The sequence below is a fragment of the Hyperolius riggenbachi genome, chromosome 9 (assembly GCF_040937935.1).
Source record: "Hyperolius riggenbachi isolate aHypRig1 chromosome 9, aHypRig1.pri, whole genome shotgun sequence".
In the NCBI taxonomy this organism is placed as follows: Eukaryota; Metazoa; Chordata; class Amphibia; order Anura; family Hyperoliidae; genus Hyperolius; species Hyperolius riggenbachi.
This window is the reverse complement of record NC_090654.1, coordinates 51,569,878-51,593,589: the sequence shown is the minus strand read 5'-3', so window position 1 is coordinate 51,593,589 and position 23,712 is coordinate 51,569,878. Positions and strand designations below refer to the sequence as shown.

Genomic DNA, 23,712 nt, shown 5'->3' with positions numbered 1-23,712 from the left:
GCAATTATAATTCTGAAAATGAATGTTAAAATAATATAAAAAGTTAAAACAATAATTTACAAAATAATTGTCAAAACGGATTTCAAAACAATATTTTTCAGATTGCTATTTCTCAAAACGAAAAAATTTCAGTTGGATGGGCCCAGTGCCCATTTCTGCTTTGGCACCCTATACAATAGCTGATAAAGAATAAAAAAAATAAGAATTTCGCATTAGCGTTTATGAGACGCCCAAATTGTCCATTACCCAAGTGTCCAATTTCCTGATTCTGGTTAGGTTGGGGGCAAACGGGAGGACCTCAACTGCTTCTGGGCACCACAGCACACATTTTTGTCATCAATATTTTTACTTTAAAAGAGGAACAGTTTATAGCAGAAAGAGAAAGAGGAAGTTGATTCTGAAATAGGCAACATCCCTCCAAAATAGGGACAGTTGTGAGCGATGGTTATTAACCTGCTTCTCTGTTTGAGGAAACTTTGCTAAGATTTCTGTTTATAAGCTGTTGTTATGAGATATCTGAATGTCTTCCTTGCGAGGCAGATGTATTATATGGGACAGTGACACACCATCTCCTATTTCACCTCCCTTGTGACTCTATTTATAGCCAGAAGTTTGTCTCACACCAGTGTCCATATAAGACACAGCCGGAGCGAGACTGATCCACCTCAGGCCCCAAAAAGAGGTCCTTTCCCACCGTGACACAACAGGTAGATCCAGTCTACACAACCCAAACAATGCATACCTCCTATAGCATGAATAAGATACTTTCCTGCTAGGCCGGGGGAACCAGTTCATTACCTCACACTATGGACTGGAGCTGGGCCATGGGTAAATTTAAACTTTTAGATGCCTTCTGAAGCTTTGCTATAAATTGTTTTTTTTGTCGCTCATGCAAGAAGGTGTATCAATCCCCACCTAATTAACGCTTTCACAGAAAATGGAACAGTAATTAAATTACGTAATGCGACTGTGTGGTTTATTAGTACATGAGGCTGCTAAATATATAGCATGAAGAAATATTGAGGCATGAAAAAATACTAAGGTAAATTATAAGTATACATACAGTGTCTTGTTTTTTTGTTTGTTTTTTTCAAGCCCAACTTCTAGGAAATATATATATTTTTTAGGCCTCTTTCACAGTGGGAAGTTAAAGTCGCACGTTATAAAAATGTATAACGCAGACTAACGCACAGCAATACAACGTCTGTGTGACAGTCACAGTGCACACGTTGCGTTGTGTGTAACGTGTAGCAATATTTAAGAAGTGCTGCATGCTGTGCGTTTAGCAATACATTTGCTGCGTTATGTGTGTTGCAAATGCTCAGTAATGTTTTTCGTTTTTTCTTAAATGTAACGCATGCGCCGTTTTCCTTCCATCAGTATGCAACGAAAACGGCGCACCAAGAGACTCATAACGCAGTGCAAAATAACGTCCAATTTCATAACCTACATGCGCTGCGTTAGGGGCACGCTGTGCATTTAACGTAGCATCAAACGTTAAACGTCTTAGTGTGAAAGAGGCCTTAATCTTATTCTGGGAGAGCGAGGAAATGGGCTTTGTGTACATGTGAATAAAATGTGTACATGTGCACAGAATTCCCTTATCGCATGTTTTAGAAAAAAACAGTATGCGATTCGATTCACATATGTCTTATTATGGTGGCCATTAATGATCCAATTTTTTTTCATCCAATCTTACCATTTCTATGTAATATAAGGGACTGCCTAATAATTATCCATTCAATATATTCACTCAATTTACCCATATACTGCATTCATTTGGTAAAATTGGATGAATTGGATCATTAGTGGTCACCTTTAGGGTGTGTACACACATCCATTTTTGATTGGTCAATCACTGGCCAATTTTAGCACTCTCATGTAGTATGAGGACCAACAGATTTTAAATACTATTGGCAGATTATGTAGATAAGCTTTCCTATTAAATGGAAATGGTAAAATTGGCCAATCATTGGCCAATTAAAATGGGGTGTGTGTATGCACCCTTAAGCTACGTACAGACATGCGATAACGATCGTTCGTAAGCAACGACGAACGATCAATTAAGGAGAGAAATGAAAAGGTCGTTAGTAAAGAGGTGTTGAAAGTGGGAAACGATCAGATCGTTTCCGAACGAACGATGCGGAAGTGACGAAGGTATGATACAGCGCATCTAGTATGCTAAACGTTATTCAGATCAATGAACCCGGAACGAACGTCATTGTTAATGGCCAGTAGGAAAGAGGAAGTTGCGTACATATATATATATATATATATATATATATATATATATATATATATATACACACACAGGGAGAGAGAGATATAGATAGATATATCTCTATCTATGTCAACATATATCTATATATCTCTATACATCTATCTACATCTATATATATATATATATATATATATATCTATATACATCTCTCTGTCTCTCTCTCTCTGTCTGCGCATGTACGGTACTTAACGAACGATCGTTTTTGTAACGATCAGCATACACACGTACTTTTGCTAACGATCGTCGTTACAAAAAATCCGCCAGGACGGATTTCCAGTTTGCAACGACTTCAGTCGCTGATCGTTACCCTTAACGATCGTTAGCGGTTATTTTGTAACGATCGTCGTTATAAACGATCGTTAGTCGTTCGTTACCAACGACTTTAGTCGCATGTCTGTATGCCCCTTTAGGATGCAAACACACGTCCAATTTTGATTGGCCAATGATTGGCCAATTTGAACACTTTCTTGTCATATGGGAGTGAAGCCTGGTACAGGCCTTAAATTTTGATTGGCTAACCATTGACTAATTTCACCACCTCCATGTAGCATGAGGGCCAACAGATTTTGAATACTTTGAACAGATTGAGGAGGTAATGTCTCATACTACAGGGAAGTGGTGATATTGGCCAATCAAAATTGGATGTGTGTACAAGGTTTAAAGCCTGGTATATATTTGTATTTATTTATGTATTTATATAGCTCCCACGTCTTCTGCAGCGCTGTACAGAGTATATTGTCTTGTCAAGTAACTGTCAGAGGAGCTCATAATCTAATCCCTACCATAGTCATGTGTCTATGTATGTATCATGTCTAGTGCATGCATCATAGTCTAGGGCCAATTTTAGGGGGAAGCCAATTAACTAATTCGAACTGGGGACCCAGCGATGCAAGGCGAGAGCGCTAACCATTATGCCACCGTGCTACCCACGGTACACACTTTCAATTATGATTGGCACATCACTGACTAATTTTACCACCTCGATGTAGTATGGGGATCAACAGATATTGAATATTATGATGTTATGATTGTTTGGGTAAACCCTCAAACTACATACAGGTGGTAAAATTGGTTAGTGATTGGCCAATCAGACTTGAAACTGGGTACCAGCCTTAAAGGACACCCGAGGTGAAAATAAAATAATGAAATAAACAATTGTATCTATCTTCCTTCTCCTAAAAATGACTTTTTAAGATATTCCACGTATTTATTTTATATTTAAAGTAACTTTTCAGATTTTTAATGTTTTATTGTTTTTGCCCAATGACACATTAATTGAAGTACGCCAGAGCTAAAAATCTGTGAACTATTGACCCTTTTTATCTCTTGCCTGCTCTCAGAAGCCATCTGCTAGGAAAGTGTTTTATAGTTGTAATTTCTCATCAGTGAGGGTCACACTGTAGTCTGACTCAATCAGGAACTGCCACGTACATACCTGATGTTTAACTCTTAGAGGCCTGGTGCACACCGAGCGGTTTTTGTAGCGTCTTCCAAACCGCTTCCGCCTGTGAAAAAGCTTGGCTAATGTATTTCAATGGGATGGTGCACACCGGCGGTTTGAGGTTTTTAGCAAACCGCAAACGTTGGTCCTGCAGCACTTTTGCGGTTTGCAGAAGCGTTTCTGCCTCAATGTAAAGTATAGCAAAAGTTCAAACCGCTCTGGAAAACGCTAGATCAGAGCGGTTTTCCAGGCGTTTTTGTTACAGTAGATGTTCAGTAACAGCTTTTACTGTAACAATATTTGTAATCTGCTACACAAAAACGCTCCAAAAAACACTAGGCATGTTTAGAAAAAGTCTCTAAACATGCCTAGAATTGCTCTGAAATCTGCTCCAAAAACCTCTAGCTTTTTGAGGATCTACTAGCGGTTTTGGTGTGCACTGGGCCTCAGGCAGAGAAAGAAAAAAAGGAACACAGCATAGTTATTTGTGTGCTAGGCACTGCACATACACATGTCTATCTCATCATGTCCCACGTCACCTCGGGTATCCTTTAAGCTTGATACACACTTTCATTTGTGATTGGCCAATCACTGACCAAGGGTTTACGTACACCATCTGCTCATAGTATTCAATATCTGATGACCCTCATGCTACATGGAGGTGGTAAAATTGGTCAGTGTCTCACCAATCATAATTGAAAGCGTGTACCAAGCTTTACTCCAAGAAACTGCTCCATATTTGCACCAGTTCTGGTTCGGGTTTCTTTGCACTGATTTTAATAAAATCATCCCACTATTACCAAAAATGATTTGGGCTAAATTAACACTGAATCCATTGCATTGCTCATGCAGCACACCACAACGGATTTCAAAACTAGTCCTCGTAACGAGCATGGTACACAGGACAGTAACTCAATGCCATTAAAGCAGATGTAATGTGCACAGTGTCTAGTGGCACACAGCTCAACTAACATTCTTTTTTTTTTTTTAATCTGCCCCGGGAGTTGAACTCATGACCTCATGCTTCACAGGCAGAGGCAGTACCCCTGCAAACCTCAGCTGATTCAACTCACGTTCTTACAACATGATCCAAAGGACAGCGGTGGTAACACGCAGGTGTGAATACACCCATTGTTAATGTCTGATTATAATTTATATTGTAACCCAACGCGCATAGTACACATATGCCCAGTCTGTGCAGCAGAAGGTTCAGATACTCATGAACAATGTAATTGTTCAGTATGCTTGGTCATGGCCATCTCCAGACCATACGTGTACTACATTCACCAAGTTATGAGCACTGACTCATGAAGGCAGCCTCAGATGCCAATAAAAACAGGACACTTGAGTTATGAAACCTCTGAAACTGGGTGCTTCTGCTAATTACAGTTATCATGTGAACTAAGTTCTTTTTACAGAAACAGTATGCTGCGTAAAACAGCCACACACAAACACAGCAACAGTATGCTGCAGGGCACAGCCACACACAAACACAGCAACAGTATGCTGCGGGGCACTGCCACACACAAACACAGCAACAGTATGCTGTGGGGCACAGCCACACACAAACACAGCAACAGTATGCTGTGGGGCACAGCCACACACAAACACAGCAACAGTGTGCTGCGGGTCACAGCCACACACAAACACAGCAACAGTGTGCTGCGGGAAACAGCCACACACAAACACAACAACAGTATGCTGCGGGCCACAGCTACACAAAAACACAGCAACATCATGCTGCGGGGCACTGACACACACAAACACAGCAACAGTATGCTGCAGGGCACAGCCACACACAAACACAGCAACAGTATGCTGCGGGGCACTGCCACACACAAACACAGCAACCGTATGCTGCGGGGCACTGCCACACACAAACACAGCAACAGTATGCTGCGGGGGCACAACTACACACAAACACAGCAACAGTATGCTGCGGGAAACAGCCACACACAAACACAGCAACAGTATGCTGCAGGGCACAGCTACACACAAGCACAGCAACAGTGTGCTGCAGGGCACAGCTACACACAAGCACAGCAACAGTATGCTGCAGGGCACAGCCACACACAAACACAGCAACAGTGTGCTGCGGGGCACAGCCACACACAAACACAGCAACAGTATGTTGCGGGAAACAGCCACACACAAACACAGCAACAGTATGCTGCAGGGCACAGCTACACACAAGCACAGCAACAGTGTGCTGCAGGGCACAGCTACACACAAGCACAGCAACAGTATGCTGCGGGGCACAGCTACACACAAACACAGCAACAGCATGCTGCGGGGCACAGCCACACACAAACACAGCAACAGCATGCTGCAGGAAACAGCCACACACGAACACAGCAACATCATGCTGCAGCCAGGGCACAGCTACACACAAGCACAGCAACAGTATGCTGCAGGGCACAGCTACACACAAACACAGCAACAGTATGCTGCGGGGCACAGCCACACACAAACACAGCAACAGCATGCTGCAGGAAACAGCCACACACAAACACAGCAACATCATGCTGCAGGGCACAGCTACACACAAGCACAGCAACAGTATGCTGCAGGGCACAGCCACACACAAACACAGCAACAGTATGCTGCGGGGCACAGCCACACACAAACACAGTAACAGTATGCTGCGGGGCACAGCCACACACAAACACAGCAACAATATGCTGCGGGGCACAGCTACACACAAACACAGCAACAGCATGCTGCGGGGCACAGCCACACACAAACACAGCAACAGCATGCTGCAAGAAACAGCCACACACAAACACAGCAACAGCATGCTGCAAGAAACAGCCACACACAAACACAAATTTTATTTAAAAATCCCGGGGCTTTGTAATAACTTACCTACCAATAGAGATGGCCTGAACGGGTCGCCGGCGAACGGTTCCCGGCGGCCTTTCCGTGGTTCGCGATCCTGGCAAACCGGAAACATTTGCGGAAGTTCGGTTTGCCCCCCATAGTGCATCATGAGGGTCAACTCTGACCCTCTACCCTCTACATCACAGTCAGCAGGCACATTGTAGCCAATTAGGCCACACTCCCTCCTGGAGCCCCACCCCCCTTATAAAAGGCAGGCAGTGTCAGGCAGTGGACTCACTCGTGTGCCTGCAGTAATTAGTGAAGGGATAGCTGCTGCAGACTCTCATAGGGAAAGCTTAGTTAGTCTCTCGTAGGCTTGTTAGCTTGCTTCTGGCTGATTGTTATTGCTAAAAGGCACCCCTCAACAGCTCTTTTGAGAGCTAATCTTGTTGTTCTTGTGATATATATATATATATATATATATATATATATATATATATATATACTGTATATATATATATATATATGTGTGTGTTTTTGTGTGGCCCACTTGCATTATATACAGGCCTGTGAGTCAGTGTCACTGTGCCTGTCTGTGTGTGACAGGTGCACATGTATCACCCATCACTGCATATACCTACTACCTGTTGTTCACTTCAGTGCACCCACCTACCTACGTGAGCGCACACAGTGTGATATACCACTCCGTGCATACCTTTCACTGCACCTGTGTGACTGACTGCACATTGTATTAGTCAAGTCAGTGCATACCTTTCACTTCATCCCCCCAATATGGACAAAACAAAAGGCAGAGGCAGGCCACTTGGCAGGTCTGTACGAGGTCGCGCTGTCATGATTTCGTGCGGCCCGTGACCAAAGTACAGTGTTCAGAAGAAGGCACGTGCCATCAACCCCCAATATTGTCAGGATGACGTAGTTGACTATTTAACACAGAACACCTCATCTTTCTCAGCTTCCGCACAGAAGCGTGACATATCTTCCTTCTTCTGCTCTGATTCTGGCACCCCACTCAACACTCAGTTGGGCGCCACCACCAAAGTGCCATCACCCCAGGGCTCAGCGGTGTGGAATTTTTTTGTGTGTCTGTCTCAGATGAGAGCAATGCCATCTGTACTCTCTGCCACCAAAAATTGAGCCATGGAAAGACCAAGACCCGCCGTAGGGACAACTACCTTACGAAAGAACATGATTACAAAGCACAAACTGCAATGGGATGACCACCTGAGGGAAAGCAGCACACAAAAGCAAATCCACACACCGCAGTGGAAGATATGCAATTATTTCTCAAAAAAGGCGATACCTAAACTGTACCGTGGTGTTGAAAGGCAAGTGGTGTCATCTCTGGCACACAGCGTTGGGTCAAAAGACCATCTGACCACGTGGTCTGCAAAGCACGGTCAGGCCTGCCCGAAGACTAAGTCAGTCCCCACTCACAGCATCTCGGCCTGCACACCGTGTGACTTCCTGCCCCAAGACCAAGTTGGTCCCCACACAGCATCTCTGCCTGCAGGCCGCTTGACTGCCTTCTCCGCCAACACCAACAGGGTCCAGGACTCCAGGCGGATGCCTGAATTTTTAAAGCCGCTGCTAGCAGCGGCCGCTATAGTAATTTTTCTGGTGCGTGTACATGCCTGCCTAATTTTTCTGGCTGCACTGCGGCTGCAACAACAAAACAAAAGGCATGTACATGTGCCAATTCCCTTCGTGATCATTACCTTGCCGCGGTGAAGGGGCTTGCATATCACAATGAAGCAATGACCGCCGGCTATATGAGTGTCTCGGGGGGCGGGAGGCACACCCAAGATAATAAGGTTGTTGCTTCATTGTGGACAGACCAAATTTGATCAGCTGGACAGTCACTGTTGTTCTGTCATTTAGCTACCTCAGCCCGGCGACCATATGGGCTTGAAAACCGCCATGGCCTGCACTCCATGGTGCGCACCAGTCCAGCACAGCCGTCACTACACAAACAGCTGTTTGCCGTGCGTTACACAGTGAGTTTGGTGTGTCAGTGTGAAGCAGTACTCTAATTACACTCCCTGATTGATGTATACACATGCAAGATGTTTTAAAGCACTTTAGGCCTGCAATTTAGCATTCAATGTGATTTCTGCCCTTAAAATGCTGCTTTGCGTCAAATCCAGATTTTTTCCCCGGGACTTTTGGCGTCTATCCCACTCCGCCATGCCCCCCTCCAGGTGTTAGACCCCTTGAAACATCTTTTCCATCACTTTTGTGGCCAGCATACATTTTTCTAGTTTTCCAAGTTCGCCTCCCCATTGAAGTCTATTGCGCTTCGCGAAAGTTTGCGCGAACCGAACTTTGGTGGGAGGTTCGCGATCCTAAAATCGGAGGTTCGGGCCATCTCTACCTACCAACTGCTGCAAAAAAGATCTTTCACTATCTGGGGAAAAAAAGAACTTCCTTGTTTGAAAATCATAGTTTTACATGACCTTCACATCTACTCACTCCCACTCACTTGAATGATCGTGGAATAGCAGTCTAGTTACATCACTTGTACATCTACTCACACTCACTCACTCACTCACTCACTCACTCACTCACTCACTCACTCACTCACTCACTCACTCACTCACTCACTCACTCGATCATTTGTGTTTGTTTGGAATAGCAGTTTAGTCACATAACCTGTGCATCTACTCAGTCTCACTCACCCACTCTAACACAGGGGTACGGAACCTTTGTGGCTGAGAGAACCATGAACACCACATATTTTATGTAATTCCGTGAGACCTATACAATATGTTTCAAACTAAATACAAGTACAATTGGAGCGGCTGTTAGTTTTGGAGGAAGCACCAGTAAGCTAGTAGTTCATGCTACAGCAGTAGTGTGCGTACGTTGAAATTTTTACTCTAAGCTGCGCTTCTTGAGCGGCACAGCTTAGTGAATCAATCTCTACTGATTTGTCTGTGAGCCAGATGCAGCCATCAAAAGAGCCACATCTGGCTCCCAAGCCATAGGTTCCCTACTCCTGCTCGAACAGAGTACCCAAGCATCTCAGGGTGACCCACAACCACTAGGACTAAACGAGACCAAAAAACACTGCTACTAATAAGCAATGCTCAGTGTAATTTTCCTTCTTAAAACAAGGTATTTGTCATAATTCCACTATAACCCACTGGCGGTATGCTTACTTCTGGATTTTTGGGTCTAAAAGCGGTGCACGTTTTTCACAAGTTTTTAAACCATAAAGGCAGGAAAAATAATGCCACATAGAGATCTGTGGTAGCCCTGTAAATAACTCACCTCTCCTGGATCCAGCTGCAATTCTCACTCTGTCCACCAGGTGCTCTACTACTATTCTACTACTATAGTGAGAGTGAGAGCCCCCAAGGACCGGACGCAAAATGGCAGCCAGCATCTGGACCCCAGGGGAGGTGAGGTACACGCTCGCTGCATGCACCTTCTGCCTATAGCTCCCAGGGGCTACTTAGAGTCAGGCTTGGGATTACCACTCTTGGCTTCTTTTTTTCTACCCCCGAGCCTGACTCTGGGTTACCACCAAGGAGGTTAAGTGAACAACTGTGGCTTCCCACAATGCATCACTACTGAATATGTAAATTATTTATTTATGCCTCTCAAGCCAGGCTCACATCCAGATCTGCTGGTGTATAGTAAGCCTATAGCTTATAAATGTTACAGAGCCACATCAATCTAACATGCAGACAACCTGTTTCGAACTCCATCTGCAGACTAACGTTCAGTTTTATGTCTACCTGAACAGGTTTACACTTACTCTGGTTTTGGGGCCTGAAAGGTGGTAATGCATGCTGGATTGATGGACTCGGTAAAATGTATTGGCTATAGGCAGGGCCGGCGCTCACATAGAGGCAAAGGGGGCAATTGTCCCGGGGCCCCCGACCTCTGCCGAGGCCCCGCGCCGCTGGCCCTGCTAAATGTTGCCTGCTCCCCCACTCGCTCTGCTCCCCGGGGCCCTTGCTAACAAGCTGCAGCAGCAATTACTCACCTCTTCCGGCGGAGGGCACAGTCCGGGCACTCTTGCCATGTTGTCCTCCAGCACCTCTAGGACCCAGGCGCATGTTTACAAATAATTTGTAAAACAAAGCAAATTGACCCTTTGAACTGTCCTGCAGTAAAACCTTACCTAAAGCTGTCTCTTACTGTTTCTAGGCTGTTCACGTGCTTCAGAAAACAGGGCTGTATTCGACCCAGTTGAGCAAAATAGCTCAGAGAAGCTCTTTTGCATAGATAACAACTGAATTTTTTTAACGTTTTTTGTACTGGGTACTTGTCTTTGCATCTAATGTTCTATTTTTTAGCTGTACTGCACATATAATTTATTATTTCATAAGTTTACTTTCACTTCAATTTTGCTTTAAAAGGTTGGATTTTTCCTCTTTTTTTTTTTTTAAACATTTTTATTGAGCTAAAATGTTTGAAAAAGAGTACATCACATTTTTTCAAAGGTATGCAATGAACACAAAGAAAAGACCAACGATATACCGTAATAGAATTATCGCAATTGCAACACCTATACAAGTCAAAGCTAGCTCATTTTATACATTTTTTAACATTTTATGGCATAACCTCAACATGAGGAAGCCACAACATAAAAACCACACTGTGTAATATCGCAGGCACCCATTAATATACACAAAATATCTTGAAAAAATACCATGTTATATATCCCCTTAAACCCAGAATATCTAATAATCTAATGAGTCCTGAGTTTCAGTAAGCAAAACAATCCAGCTCATGCCCCAATATCAAACACTCCCAAAGATCCATCTATACGTCCCAACAAATACCATCCATTTGAACGGATAAGATCATATATTGCTGATTTTGGGACATATTTCTTAATAAATTGGCCCCATAGTTTGAAAAATGTTGCTCTTGCTTTTGTCTTATTTTGTTCTGCATCAAATTTAGCTATGTACATTAAAGAGACTCTGAAGCGAGAATAAATCTCGCTTCAGAGCTCATAGTTAGCAGGGGCACGTGTGCCCCTGCTAAACCGCCGCTATAGCGCCGCTAAACGGGGGTCCCTTCACCCCCAAACCCCCCACTGCGACACTTGGTCGCAGACTTGGTCGCTCCTGGAGGCAGGGCTAACGGCTGCAGCCCTGCCTCCAGTCGCGTCTATCAGCGGTGCATCGACGCCTCTCCCCCGCCCCTCTCAGTGAAGGAAGACTGAGAGGGGCGGGGGAGAGGCGGAGATACGCGCTGACAGACGCGCGTGGGGCAGGGCTGCGGCGGTTAGCCCTGCCCCAACCAGGAAGCGCTCCCCCGCTGAAACAAGGGGATTTGGGGGATCAGGGACCCCCGTTAAGCCGCGTGATAGCGGCGGTTTAGCAGCGGCACACATGCCCCTGCTATCTATGAGGTCTGAAGCGAGATTTATTCTCGCTTCAGACTCTCTTTAAGGAGAGCTACTGTTTTTAAGGAGGGGGGCGACGAATGCACCCATTGTCGTAAGATAGACTTTTTTGCTGCCATGAATCTAAAATGTTCTATAGGTTTAATAAATTTATTTTTTGACGTATCTGATGGGTCTACTGCATACAATAAAGCCTCCCAATGTGTTAGGTTTCCTTTCCTCGTTTAGGAGAGATTACCACGGACATTTTCTCAGCTTTTTTCCAGAACAATTTGATCTGGGAGCAAGTCCATAAAAGATGGCCCAAATCTGGAGATTGTAGGTTGCATTTTGGGCATGAGGTTAAATACTTAGTGTTTGGGGGGAGATGTTTACAATGAAAAGCGTAATACCCCTTAGTGATAATTTTTAGCTGCATCCCCCTCCAAGTTTCTCCTTTTATTTGTTTTCTCATATCTGCCCAACCCGTTTCCAGTACAGGGATCAATCTTTCTACTGTGCAATCCAAGAATTCCGCCTAATATCTTAGATGGCGTGATGAAGATTTTGTAGATCTAAATAGTCGAAGATCATTATATAGTTCTGAAATTGATCTGTGTTTTTTTAGATTTCCCAGAACCCTCACACATTTGCTGTGATCAGGCATTCTAGAACCTCCCAATACATGGGAGACGTATGTCTTAATTTGATGGTGTAAGAATCTATGAGAGTCTTTTAAATTGTTTTGAATTTTTAGCTGATCAAAGTCATACACCTTTCCAGTGTTATCTAATATTTGTGTTAAGCATTCTATACCTTTAACTTTCCAAGCATTTGCCATAACATTCCATTTACCCCCGGAAAAATCTGGGGAAGACCAAAGAGGCGTGAAAGGGGATAAATGTCCATGCAAACCCAGGAATTTACGGAGTTCAAGCCAAGCGATACATGTATCACTTAATAAAATATTATTCTTAATATGCCCCGGAAGACCAGATATTTTAACATGTAAGATACCCGCTAGAGACCATGGTTTTACCAATTCTTCTTCTAAGCTTGTATTGGTCACCGTTTCCTTTCCTCCCAACCAGTCTCTGGCATGTCTCAATATAGCTGCTAAGTTATATGCACGAATATTCGGGAAATTAATTCCTATATGATCTATTTCAGTGATGCCCAACTCCAGCCCTCGAGGGCCATATCCATGCCAGTGTTTAGGATGGACAGAGAAATAGCAGATGTGTTCTGCTTGGGGATCCACACCTTTCCTAATTCAGTCCCATGAATAAAATTGAGCTGTGCCAAAAATGTGTGAGGATCTTGGCCCTTGAGGACTGGAGTTGGGCATGCCTGATCTATTGGATTTTGTAAAAGCCTTAATGGGATTCTGGCTTTTTTACCTTGCCATAGGAATACTCTAAAGGCTTTGAAAGTCTCTGACAATCTTTATGTTTAAAGAGAAGGTTCAGTAGTTCTGCGCCTGCGCAGTAGAGCCGGGTCTACATGAAAAGGGCGCCGGTAAAAAAGGGCGCCTGGTGGAGCCCATATATATACCAACTTCGGCTACAAAAAAGGCGCCTGGTGTAGCCCATATAAACTTCGGCTACAAAAAAGACGCTTGGTGTAGCCCATATAAAAACTTGGGCTACAAAAACCCAAGGCGCCCGGTGTAGCCCATATACAAACTTCGGCTAGAAAAAAACTCCGGGATGTGTTAATTACTATTCCCCCTCCAGGCCGCCATGGATAGTGGGGGAATGAAATAATTCGGCTTACAGTGCTTGTAGCCCATATAAAAACTTCGGCTACAAAGAAAAGTCAATAATATGGGCTACAGAGGGGCACCTTACTGTAGCCGAAAAAAATATGGGCTACAATGGGGAGCCCGCTTGTAGCCGAAAACCTTGTAGCCGAAAAAATATGGACTACAAAGGGGAGCCCACTTGTAGCCTATATCAAAACTCGGGCGCCCTTTTCTACACCTTGTAGCCCATATTTCCAGAAATAACATTGATGTCTATGGCGGCGCCCTTTTCATACAGGCAGCTCGGGCGCCCTTTTCAACCAATCCCGTAGAGCCCGGCGGACGTCCGATGACGTCAGCGCGGCTGCGTGGGACGCAGAAGTGCCAGGCCTTGGAGCGCAGAAGAGCCCGACCTGGCAGCCGGCCTGGCCAGGTCGGGTCGGCCACCGGAGACCACCGGGAGCCTGCGGAGCGGCGGGGAGGGCACCTCCTGCCTACCACGGGCTGGAGGAAGCCCCAGGTAAGTGGATATTGATTTTTATTTTTTTACCTCCCTTCCTGAACCTTCCCTTTAAGTAAAAGGGGGAGTGTTTGTAGTGTATATAAAAGTCTCCCAAAACTAATCATTTTTATTAAATGACTTCTCCCCAGAAGGGACAACGGTAGTTTCCCCCAGCCCGCCAATTCCATTATAACTTTGTCTATTATTGGTATCACATTCAACTAATAGACCTGTGTGGCCAGTCTTGGAAATTTTATTCTTAGATATTGAAAATATTTATTAGCAACATGAATTCCTAAAGATTTAGCTCTTTCCCTTCCCCCTCCTGGGTATGTCTTCTCTGTTAAGAATAGAATAGTTGACTTAGATCTGTTGATCGATAAACCTGTTATTTCCCGAAATATGTCTAACAAATTAAAGATAGCATTTAAATCTCTTCCTGGATTCTCTAAATATAATAAGATGTCATCCGCAAAGAGGGAACATCGGACCTCTTGTCTTCCCACCCGAATACCTTCATAAACTTTGTTAGAACGAAAGTATTCCGCTAAAGGCTCTATCGCCAGATTAAATAACAAAGGTGACAGTGGGCACCCTTGTCGGGTTCCCTTGCCCAAAAGAAATACTGGGGAAGCCATATTTCCAATTACCAAGCGTGGTTTTGGTTGGGTATACATTAAATGAACATATTTTAAGAATAAACCCGTAAATGCCATCACTGACCTTACCTGATCCAACCATCCCCAACTTATGCTGTCAAAGGCCTTCTCGGCGTCCAGGGACAAAATCGCCCCTGAACCCCGAGAAGGCCCCGATAGCCTGCAATTCTCCAATATAGCCAGGACCCGTCTAATATTCATGACTGCTGCTCGACCTTCTTTTTCCTCTTTTTCCCAAAGTGTGACAGGAAATGTCTGTGTTGGTTGTTGGATCAATGCAGGTCTAGGAGTGGAGCACCCTTTGCTGAAACTTTAATAAAATACAGAAAAACTCTGGGGAGGGGCGAGGCTTAGGCTGACCGGAAGAAAGCGGAGAGGCAGGTACTCCACCACATGGCCAACAAATGTACTCTTCATTTTGTCCATAATTAGGTAGGTGACAACTCACAAAGGATGTGAGATATGTAGACAGTTCTTGGCACCAGTCTGATACATAAAGAGAGACCCTATCTATAAACTCCTCCTGGAGTTACCCTTTAATAACTTTTTTTTTTAAAGATGAGAAAAAAAACTGATTCCATAGCAACTGAGAACTGGAGGTCTGAAAATCAAATCTGAAGCTCCCAAAAGACTTATTATTCCAGACATCATTTTCCGATCCTTCATTTGAAAAAATGATATTTAATTGGTCTGCAAATAAGACTCAACTCGAGCTCCGGAACATAATTAGAGACGTAGTTATGGTGATATAACCATCATGCTCGGGGCAGAGCCCTATCATATTTTATTAACTAATCTCCATTATTTCAATAACAAAGAGACAGAGTGAAATGATTTCTGAGCCTGAGAGGTGGAGAGAGCAGCCAGATCTCCGGTGAGAGAGGAAACCTCAGTCCAGGAGAGCTTGTTTTCCAGGGCAGGTCTGACTGTCCTTTGTTCCTCCGAGTGTTGGAATGTAGAACTTCACAGCCGTACAAAGCACCATAATGACAGATTATACTGTGAAACTTCAAACCAACCTGCAATGGGGATTTGGGATAACCAGAATTTCCACTCTGAAACAAATCTGCCAATAAAGTATTACCAACCCAGGACCACATTTTATCCTCATTATCATTCTCACCATCGGGAGAAATCTGGGTTATAAGAACCAGTCCCATATGCAATTTACTTTTTTTTCTCCTAGGTGATATTTTCACACTTAGTTAATAAAATGCATTTTTTAAACCACCAGCAAGAAAGAAAATACTCATAATTTTGATAGTACTTTTCCACCTACTTTTTGGTACTTTTTTTTAAAATGCAAAGTGCTGCAAAGAAGTAAAAAAAAAAAAGAGGTTGACTAGATGGTTACAACAAACTACCATTCCAATGGTGGATACTATCTAGCCTGACTACCCTGCAGCATATTTTACTGGATGGATGTATATGCTCCCCCTTGCAATTTCAAGGGACCTACCAGCTCCCCCTTCCCCATCACAATTCTTTAGGGTACATTGGGTCCTATTTACTCTGAAGCTGAAATCATAGAAAACCAGAGATGTCAGCTATTAGATTTTTTTACTTACCCGGGGCTTCCTCCAGCCCCATAAGCATGGGTGTGTCCCTTGCAGTCCTTCCGTTGTCCTCCGTCCGTCCGCAAACAGCCGCTGTATCTAGTTCAGTCTGGTCCATTCTGACTCAGTGACATCAGCCAGGGTCTTCTGCGCATGCACAGGAGGTCCGCGCATGTGCAGAAGGCCCCCTGCTGACATCAGTGAGCCAAAGACCGGGGCTGATTGCCGCTAAACAGAGGACCGTAGGAGGATGGCGAGGGACTCATCTGTGCTTATGGGGCTGGATGAAGCCCCGGGTAAGTAAAAAATCGAATAGCTGACATCTCTGGTACACTTTAAGCAGGAAGTGCTACTGACTGCTTTTAAAGCTGTTTGTCTCTCTGGTCCACTTCATAAAGGTGTCTTATCCCTTCAGTGTTCTATTCTCAATGTCTGGTCCTCCACCACTAAGCACCCATTTCAGCATGGCATTTTAATCTTTATATAGACACTCCCTGCAAAGGATTTACACAAATATGCTGGCCAGCCTCCCTGCTCGCTGCACACTTTTTTTGTCAGTTGGACGGAGCAACTGCCATTCACTAAGTGCTTTTAAAACACTGAGAATCCCCCATGAGAAGATGAGCTGGTTCAAAGTCTGTCAGTTCTGTCAGATTTCTAAAACCTTCTGTAAGTCACAGAAACAACATAGGAGAAAAAAAGTGATTTATAGCACATTTTACTCCGGGAGAAATGTACTTCTTATTTGTGTATGCTCACATGTACTTTAAAAAAAAAAACATAAAAGAAAGGTTGTAGGAAAAAAAAAAAGAGGTAGTTCGGCCTCCAACAATAGCCATTGCCCAGATTACGTATTCTCCCGAGTTGTGATAGCTTGGAGGGTGAATAGCCTTAAGGTGCGTACACACTAGTACACAAATGCAATGACAGGTCCCCCTGACCCTCCCGCTGGGCGGTCTTTAGCCGACAGTATGCGCTTGTGTACGTGCTGTTGGCGGACTGATAAGGCTGATAAGGCTGAGCGGATCGTTCACAAACAGCCTTATCAGTCCGCCGACAGCGCGTACACACGCACTACTGTCGGCTAAAGACCGCCCAGCGGGAGGGTCCGGCGAACCGGTCGTTGCATTTAGTAGTGCATGTGTACGCACCTTAAAAGGGGAACTTCAGCCTAAACAAACATAGTGTCATTAAGTTACATTAGTTATGCTAATTAAAATAGATAGGTAATATAATCTCTTACCCACCCTGTTTTAAAAGAACAGGCAAATTTTTGCGATTTCATGGGGGCAGCCATCTTTTTGGTTGAAAGGAGGTGACAGGGAGCATGACACACAGTTCCAACTGCCCTGTGTCCTGCTCACCCCTCCCAGCTATGGGCGCTAGGCGTCAAATCTCAAATTCAAACTTTAAAAAAAAAAATTGGACCAAAACAGCAGAACGAGAACAACAACATCAGAAATCCCATCATGCTTTGCACAGCATCAGGGGAAAAATGCGCGGGCAGTTTTCTTCTGCGTAGCTAAAAATGAGGCTTGGGTAAGAAAAACAAAGTTCTGATGCTGTGAAACTGTTAAAGAAACACCAAGCCTTTTCAGTTCTGCTGAGTAGATTTTTAGTCTGGAGGTTCACTTTAGTGCCACCCAGGAGTTTGCCTGCAGCAGGGTGAGCTGTCTTTCAGCTTCATCCTGCGCCGAAATTTGGCCGCGGTCATTTCAAATGTATGCGCAGAAAAACTTTTGCATATAGGCAGTCATAGTTTGCTCAGTGACAGAGTTCCCAACAGCTAATTCTATTAAATGTCACTAATTTCAACAGAAAAGCCAGATTAGCTGTTACTACTACACCACATACCGTGCTCTGCTATTAGCAAACACATCCCGATTAGCCAACAGCCTCTTTGTTGCCATTGTCCCCTGTTCTCCACGCTGTTGTACTAAAGCTGACTCGCTTACCTGGAAATTGCTCAATAAACATTTGTCAATAAGACGATATTTTGTGACACTTCAGCTTTATGTGAGCAGGAAGAAAACCGCTTCTTCTCGGTGAGTCAATGTGCAACTCTTTCCCATGGAGTTTATCTGTTCGTCCTGCGTTCTCATGGGTTTCCTCTGGATACTCTGGTTTCCAGCCACATCCCTGAAAAATACAGACAGATTAAATTGTTCACCCCACAAATCGTGCAAGACAGTGTTCACACTTACCCATGCGAGTTCCGCATGTGATTTTCCATGTTTCTCTTTTGATATTTCTCTCTGCGTTTTTGAGCATGTTTTTTATGTAATTTTTTTTGTATTGTGATTTTTTTTTTTGTGTGCGTACCAGTTCAGTTCATTTACATAAGAATGCATCCAACTCACTTTAAAGATCTGATGCGATTAGTGCACTGGTTAAGGACTCTGCCTTTGACATGGGAGATCAAGGTTTGAATCCTGGCTAGGGTCAGTACCTATTCAGTAAGGAGTTCAAGGTAAGACTCCCTAACACTGCAGGCAGGGCCGGCCCGCTCATGAGGCGGGGTGAAACATTTGCCTCAGGCGGCAGATCTGGGGGGGCAGCACCCGCCTGTCCTTGGATGCTGGGGGCTGCCCGCCGAGCTGGAGGGGTAGCTGGCAGAAAGGGGGTATTGGGCCTAGCGGTGGGGAGGGGGGTCGGACCCCCCCCCTCCCTTGCCTAGGTCCCCCGATCTGTGCTGCTCCTCCAGCGTTAAGTACCAGCGTGCATATCATTAAGAGGCAACGGGCGGGGGAATCACTCACCTCTTCCGCGTTCCATCGTGTGCTCCACTGACGTCACTTCCGGCAACGCCGCCCACCAGGGGCGTTTCTAGGGTCCTTGGAGATCGGGGGCACCTGTGGGTACCAGGCGGGGAGGTGGCAAAAATGGGCGTGGCCATGAGGTGAGTGGGCGTGGCCATGGGTGGGGCCAAATGTACATGAACTTAGCAGCGGTGTAAGCTACAGATAACGGGCCTGCCCATCGAAATATTGGATGGAGCCCCCTGTCCTTTATTTGGATAATTTACAATCAGTATAGGCATAGATCAAAGATGTATACGCACATACAATTTTGATTGGTCAATCACTGACCCCCAATTTTACCACCCCCGTGCAGTAAGTGGGCCAACAGACAATGAATTTTATGAACAGAGCTAAAATTGGCTAATCAAAATTGTATGTGTGTACCAGGCTTTACAGCTAATACTGTACATACTGAAAGTAGCAGGGATCAGCATACAATACAGCTGGTTTACAATCAGTAAAGGCACAGAGTAACACCTTACACTGTACACACTGGAGGTAAATCAGCACACAGTGCAGGCACTAGAGAACAGCGTATACTGTACATACTGTAGGCAGCAGAATTCAGCACACTGCAGCTAGCGTGCCAAAAATATGAGGATCACGTTGTGCGGCGTGCTTATCGCGCCGCACCGAAAAATGGGTGGGCCATGGACCAGAATATAGGTGTGGTAACGGGTGGAGACAAATTTACATGAACCTAGCAATGGTGGGACATTAGATTATGACAGTGGTGGCGAACCTTTTGGAGGCCGAGTGCCCAAACTGCAACCCAAAAGTCACTTATCTATCGCAAAGTGGCAACAGCAATTTAAACTAAATACTGTACAAACGTTTTCATACATGAACATTATGGAAAATCCAAGTTGAAAATAAACTGTGAAGATAAACAATTTCATCCATCCTACTTCTGAAAAATGTATTAAATTTTTTAGAACCTCCCAGTTTTATTTTCTGTTTTAAAACGCTAAAAAAGTAGGTTTAATGCTATTGTCTCATATGATAAGGATTCAGCTTTTCCCATAGTCTCGCAGTTAGCAATCATGTGACCCCCAACAAATCATGAGGCCCCCAACAAGACAAATTCAGCAATCATGAGGCCCCCAACAAATCATGAGGCCCCCAACAAAACAAATTCAGCAATCATGAGGCCTCCAACAAATCATGAGGCCCCCAACAAGACAAATTCAGCAATCATGAGGTCTCCAACAAATCATGAGGCCCCCAACAAGACAAATTCAGCAATCTTGAGGCCCCCAACAAATCATAAGGCTCCCAACAAGACAAATTCAGCAGTCATGAGGCACATAAATAGACAGCATTTCACATAAATAGGCAGAATGCCCCCTTAATATGGTAGCCCCCCGAGTTAGGTAGTGAGTGACAGGGACCCCCAGGTTAGCTAGTGAGTGACAGGCGCCTCCAGTTAGGTAGTGAGTGACAGGAACCCCGATAATGAGTGACAGGGAACCCCTTTAGGTAGTGAGTGAGTGCCAGGGAGCCCCTTCAGGCAGTGAGTGAGTGCCAGGGAGGCCCTTCAGGCAGTGAGTGAGCGACAGGGAGCCCCTTTAGGCAGTGAGTGAGCGACAGGGAGCCCCTTTAGGCAGTGAGTGAGCGACAGGGAGGCCCTTTAGGGAGTGAGTGAGTGACAGGGAGCCCCTTTAGGGAGTGAATGAGTGCCAGGGAGCCCCTTTAGGAAGTGAGTGAGTGACAGGGAGCCCCTTTAGGGAGTGAGTGAGTGCCAGGGAGCCCCTTTAGGGAGTGAGTGCCAGGGAGCCCCTTTAGGGAGTAAGTGAGTGCCAGGGAGCCCCTTTAGGGAGTGAGTGAGTGACAGGGAGCCCCTTTAGGGAGTGAGTGAGTGCCAGGGAGCCCCTTTAGGGAGTGAGTGAGTGAGTGCCAGGGAGCCCCTTTAGGGGGTGAGTGAGTGACAGGGAGGCCCTTTAGGTAGTGAGTGAGTGCCAGGGAGCCCCTTTAGGCAGTGAGTGAGTGACAGGGAGCCCCTTTAGGGAATGAGTGAGTGACAGGGAGCCCCTTTAGGGAGTGAGTGAGTGCCAGAGAGCCCCTTTAGGAAGTGAGTGAGTGACAGGGAGCCCCTTTAGGGAGTGAGTGAGTGCCAGGGAGCCCCTTTAGGGAGTGAGTGAGTGACAGGGAGGCCCTTTAGGTAGTGAGTGAGTGCCAGGGAGCCCCTTTAGGCAGTGAGTGAGTGACAGGGAGCCCCTTTAGGGAGTGAGTGAGTGACAGGGAGCCCCTTTAGGGAGTGAGTGAGTGCCAGGGAGCCCCTTTAGGAAGTGAGTGAGTGACAGGGAGCCCCTTTAGGGAGTGAGTGAGTGCCAGGGAGCCCCTTTAGGGAGTGAGTGAGTGCCAGGGAGGCCCTTTAGGGAGTGAGTGAGTGACAGGGAGCCCCTTTAGGGAGTGAATGAGTGACAGGGAGGCCCATTAGGGAGTGAATGAGTGACAGGGAGGCCCTTTAGGGAGTGAATGAGTGACAGGGGGCCCCTTTAGGGAGTGAGTAAGTGCCAGGGAGCCCCTTTAGGGAGTGAGTGAGTGACAGGGAGGCCCCCCCTCTAGCCGCCGCCGCTCCCCCCCCTACCTCTCAGCAGACCTCAGGATCAGCGGCGACCTGACCAGTTGTACGAGCGGGCGCTGGACGCACCCACTCTATATGCGGAAGTGATGTCACTTCTGCATATCAGTGCGGGCGCTGGGTCCTAGCGCCCGCACGATTGGTCGCCGGCTCGCCGCCTGATCCTGAGGTCTGAGTGACGCGGCGGCGGCTGGAGGGAGCCGCTGAGATCCGTGGCACCCAAGAACAGATTGGGGGCACGTGCCACCCCAAAACAGGGCTGGCGCCGCCCCTGCCGCCCACTATATTGTAAGTGAACGGCCTTGCAGGAAGTGACGTCAGTGGAACGCACAATGGAACGCGGAAGAGGTGAGTGATCCCCCCGCCCGTTGCCTTTTAATCATATGCACGCTGGTACTTAACGCTGGAGGAGCAGCGCAGATCGGGGGGCCCCCACGCGAGGGAGGGGGGGTCCGACCCCCCTCCCCACCGCTAGGCCAATACCCCCTTTCTGCCCGCTACCCCTCCTCCAGCTCGGCGCCCCCCCCCCACGGCTGGGGGGGCGGCGATTTTTTTCTAATTTTGCCTCAGGCGGCAAAAAGTCTAGGACCGGCCCTGACTGCAGGGTGACCTCCTGAGCACTTCCCAGTGGCTGCAGCTCTTGAGAGCTTTGAGTCTGACAGGAGAAAAGTGCTATACAAATGTTCGTATTATTATTATTAAATGCGATTTTCCTGTGTTTCTGCTGACTTACATTAAACGCAAAATGCATGTGGAAAAAAGCACCACTGTAGCTCAATTCAAAAGTGCATAAGAAAAAAATATGAAAAAGAATAGAAAAGAAATGCACAGGTCAAATGTGCTGCCGCTGAAATACTTTAGATGTGCGGCGAACGCAAAATTCTAATTCTGCACGATGCATGCAAATTCAAATAAGTGTGAACATGGTCTTAGGCTGCAATAGGGATACAGTAGAGTATCATTTATGCGTGACAGGCAGGGATTTCCTGATGATAGATATGTGTTCTTGCTGGTAGCTTGAGAAGTCAAGCAATCGGCGTTATATATAACAATAACCTTCCCCTCGGATAACAGGCAGTGTGTGCGCAGCACAGTTCTCTTACAGATCATCTGGGCGCCAGTCTTCTCTCCTGTAGCACCGCCGCGGAATTGCAGCGTCCGTGCACGGCTCTGATGCGTCACCTGACCCGATGCTGGTCAGGTGACACACCGGGGAGCCGTAAGAGGACACAGCAAAGCAGCTAGGAGATACAGGAGAGAAAGAGGCGCCTTACTGGTCCTGACAGCAACAGAGTCGCTCCTTATTGTATCTTGCCTGAGGAAGCGGGCGATAGACCCATGAAATGCGTTGCAGAATTATTGGAGTAAGAATAAACTTTTTTATGATACACTACTGTTGTGTATTCTCTGGGGAGGTAAGTCCACCATTACCCCCCCCCCCCCCTTTTTAAACTGCTTTTATCATATTTTATCCTATATAAGCGCCTCTGTATCTCTCAAAAGTACGTATATACTGTACATTTGTGAGTATATCACTGTTTTTAGCTATTCATCTTCTTTTGTTATCAATAACACACTATTGGGGCTCTCGATTTGTTTCCTTTTTGTCTCTACAGGAGAGAAAAAAAAAACGGCTCCCGGATGATCCGTAAGTCATGTCCGCTGCACACCCACTCTGCAAATAGTATAGGAACTATTCTCCCCACCAGGCATGCTGGTTAGTTGCCTGAGATGCTTGAGTTCCGGTTACTGGGACTCTACTGTATAAGACAACAACTGACTATGGTAGGGATTAGGTTTTGAGTTAGCAAAATGTACGAGTTTGGCTTAGCGAGATTCTCCCGAAATCAGCAGTCAAGTTCACCATGTAAAGTTTGCCATTGATGAAGTGTAAAATAAATGCAATTGTTAATTCTTAGGGCTGGTTCACATGGACCCTTGGCGGCGTTTACCACCAAG

At 45.6% G+C, this 23,712-nt stretch overlaps 1 protein-coding gene across 2 annotated transcripts in view; it reads left to right on the top strand.

Annotated features, from left to right (window-relative positions):
• Positions 1-631: 631 nt before the first annotated feature.
• KBTBD12 (kelch repeat and BTB domain containing 12) overlaps positions 632-23,712 on the top strand; it is a 161,920-nt gene continuing 138,839 nt past the window's right edge. The window contains exon 1 of one of the 2 annotated variants that reach the window (XM_068251530.1): positions 632-707. The gene's annotated coding sequence lies outside the window, so the exon portion shown is untranslated. Of the gene's footprint in view, positions 708-4,781; positions 4,839-23,712 lie in introns of those variants that run through there. The other variant, XM_068251531.1, reaches the window with a different exon arrangement.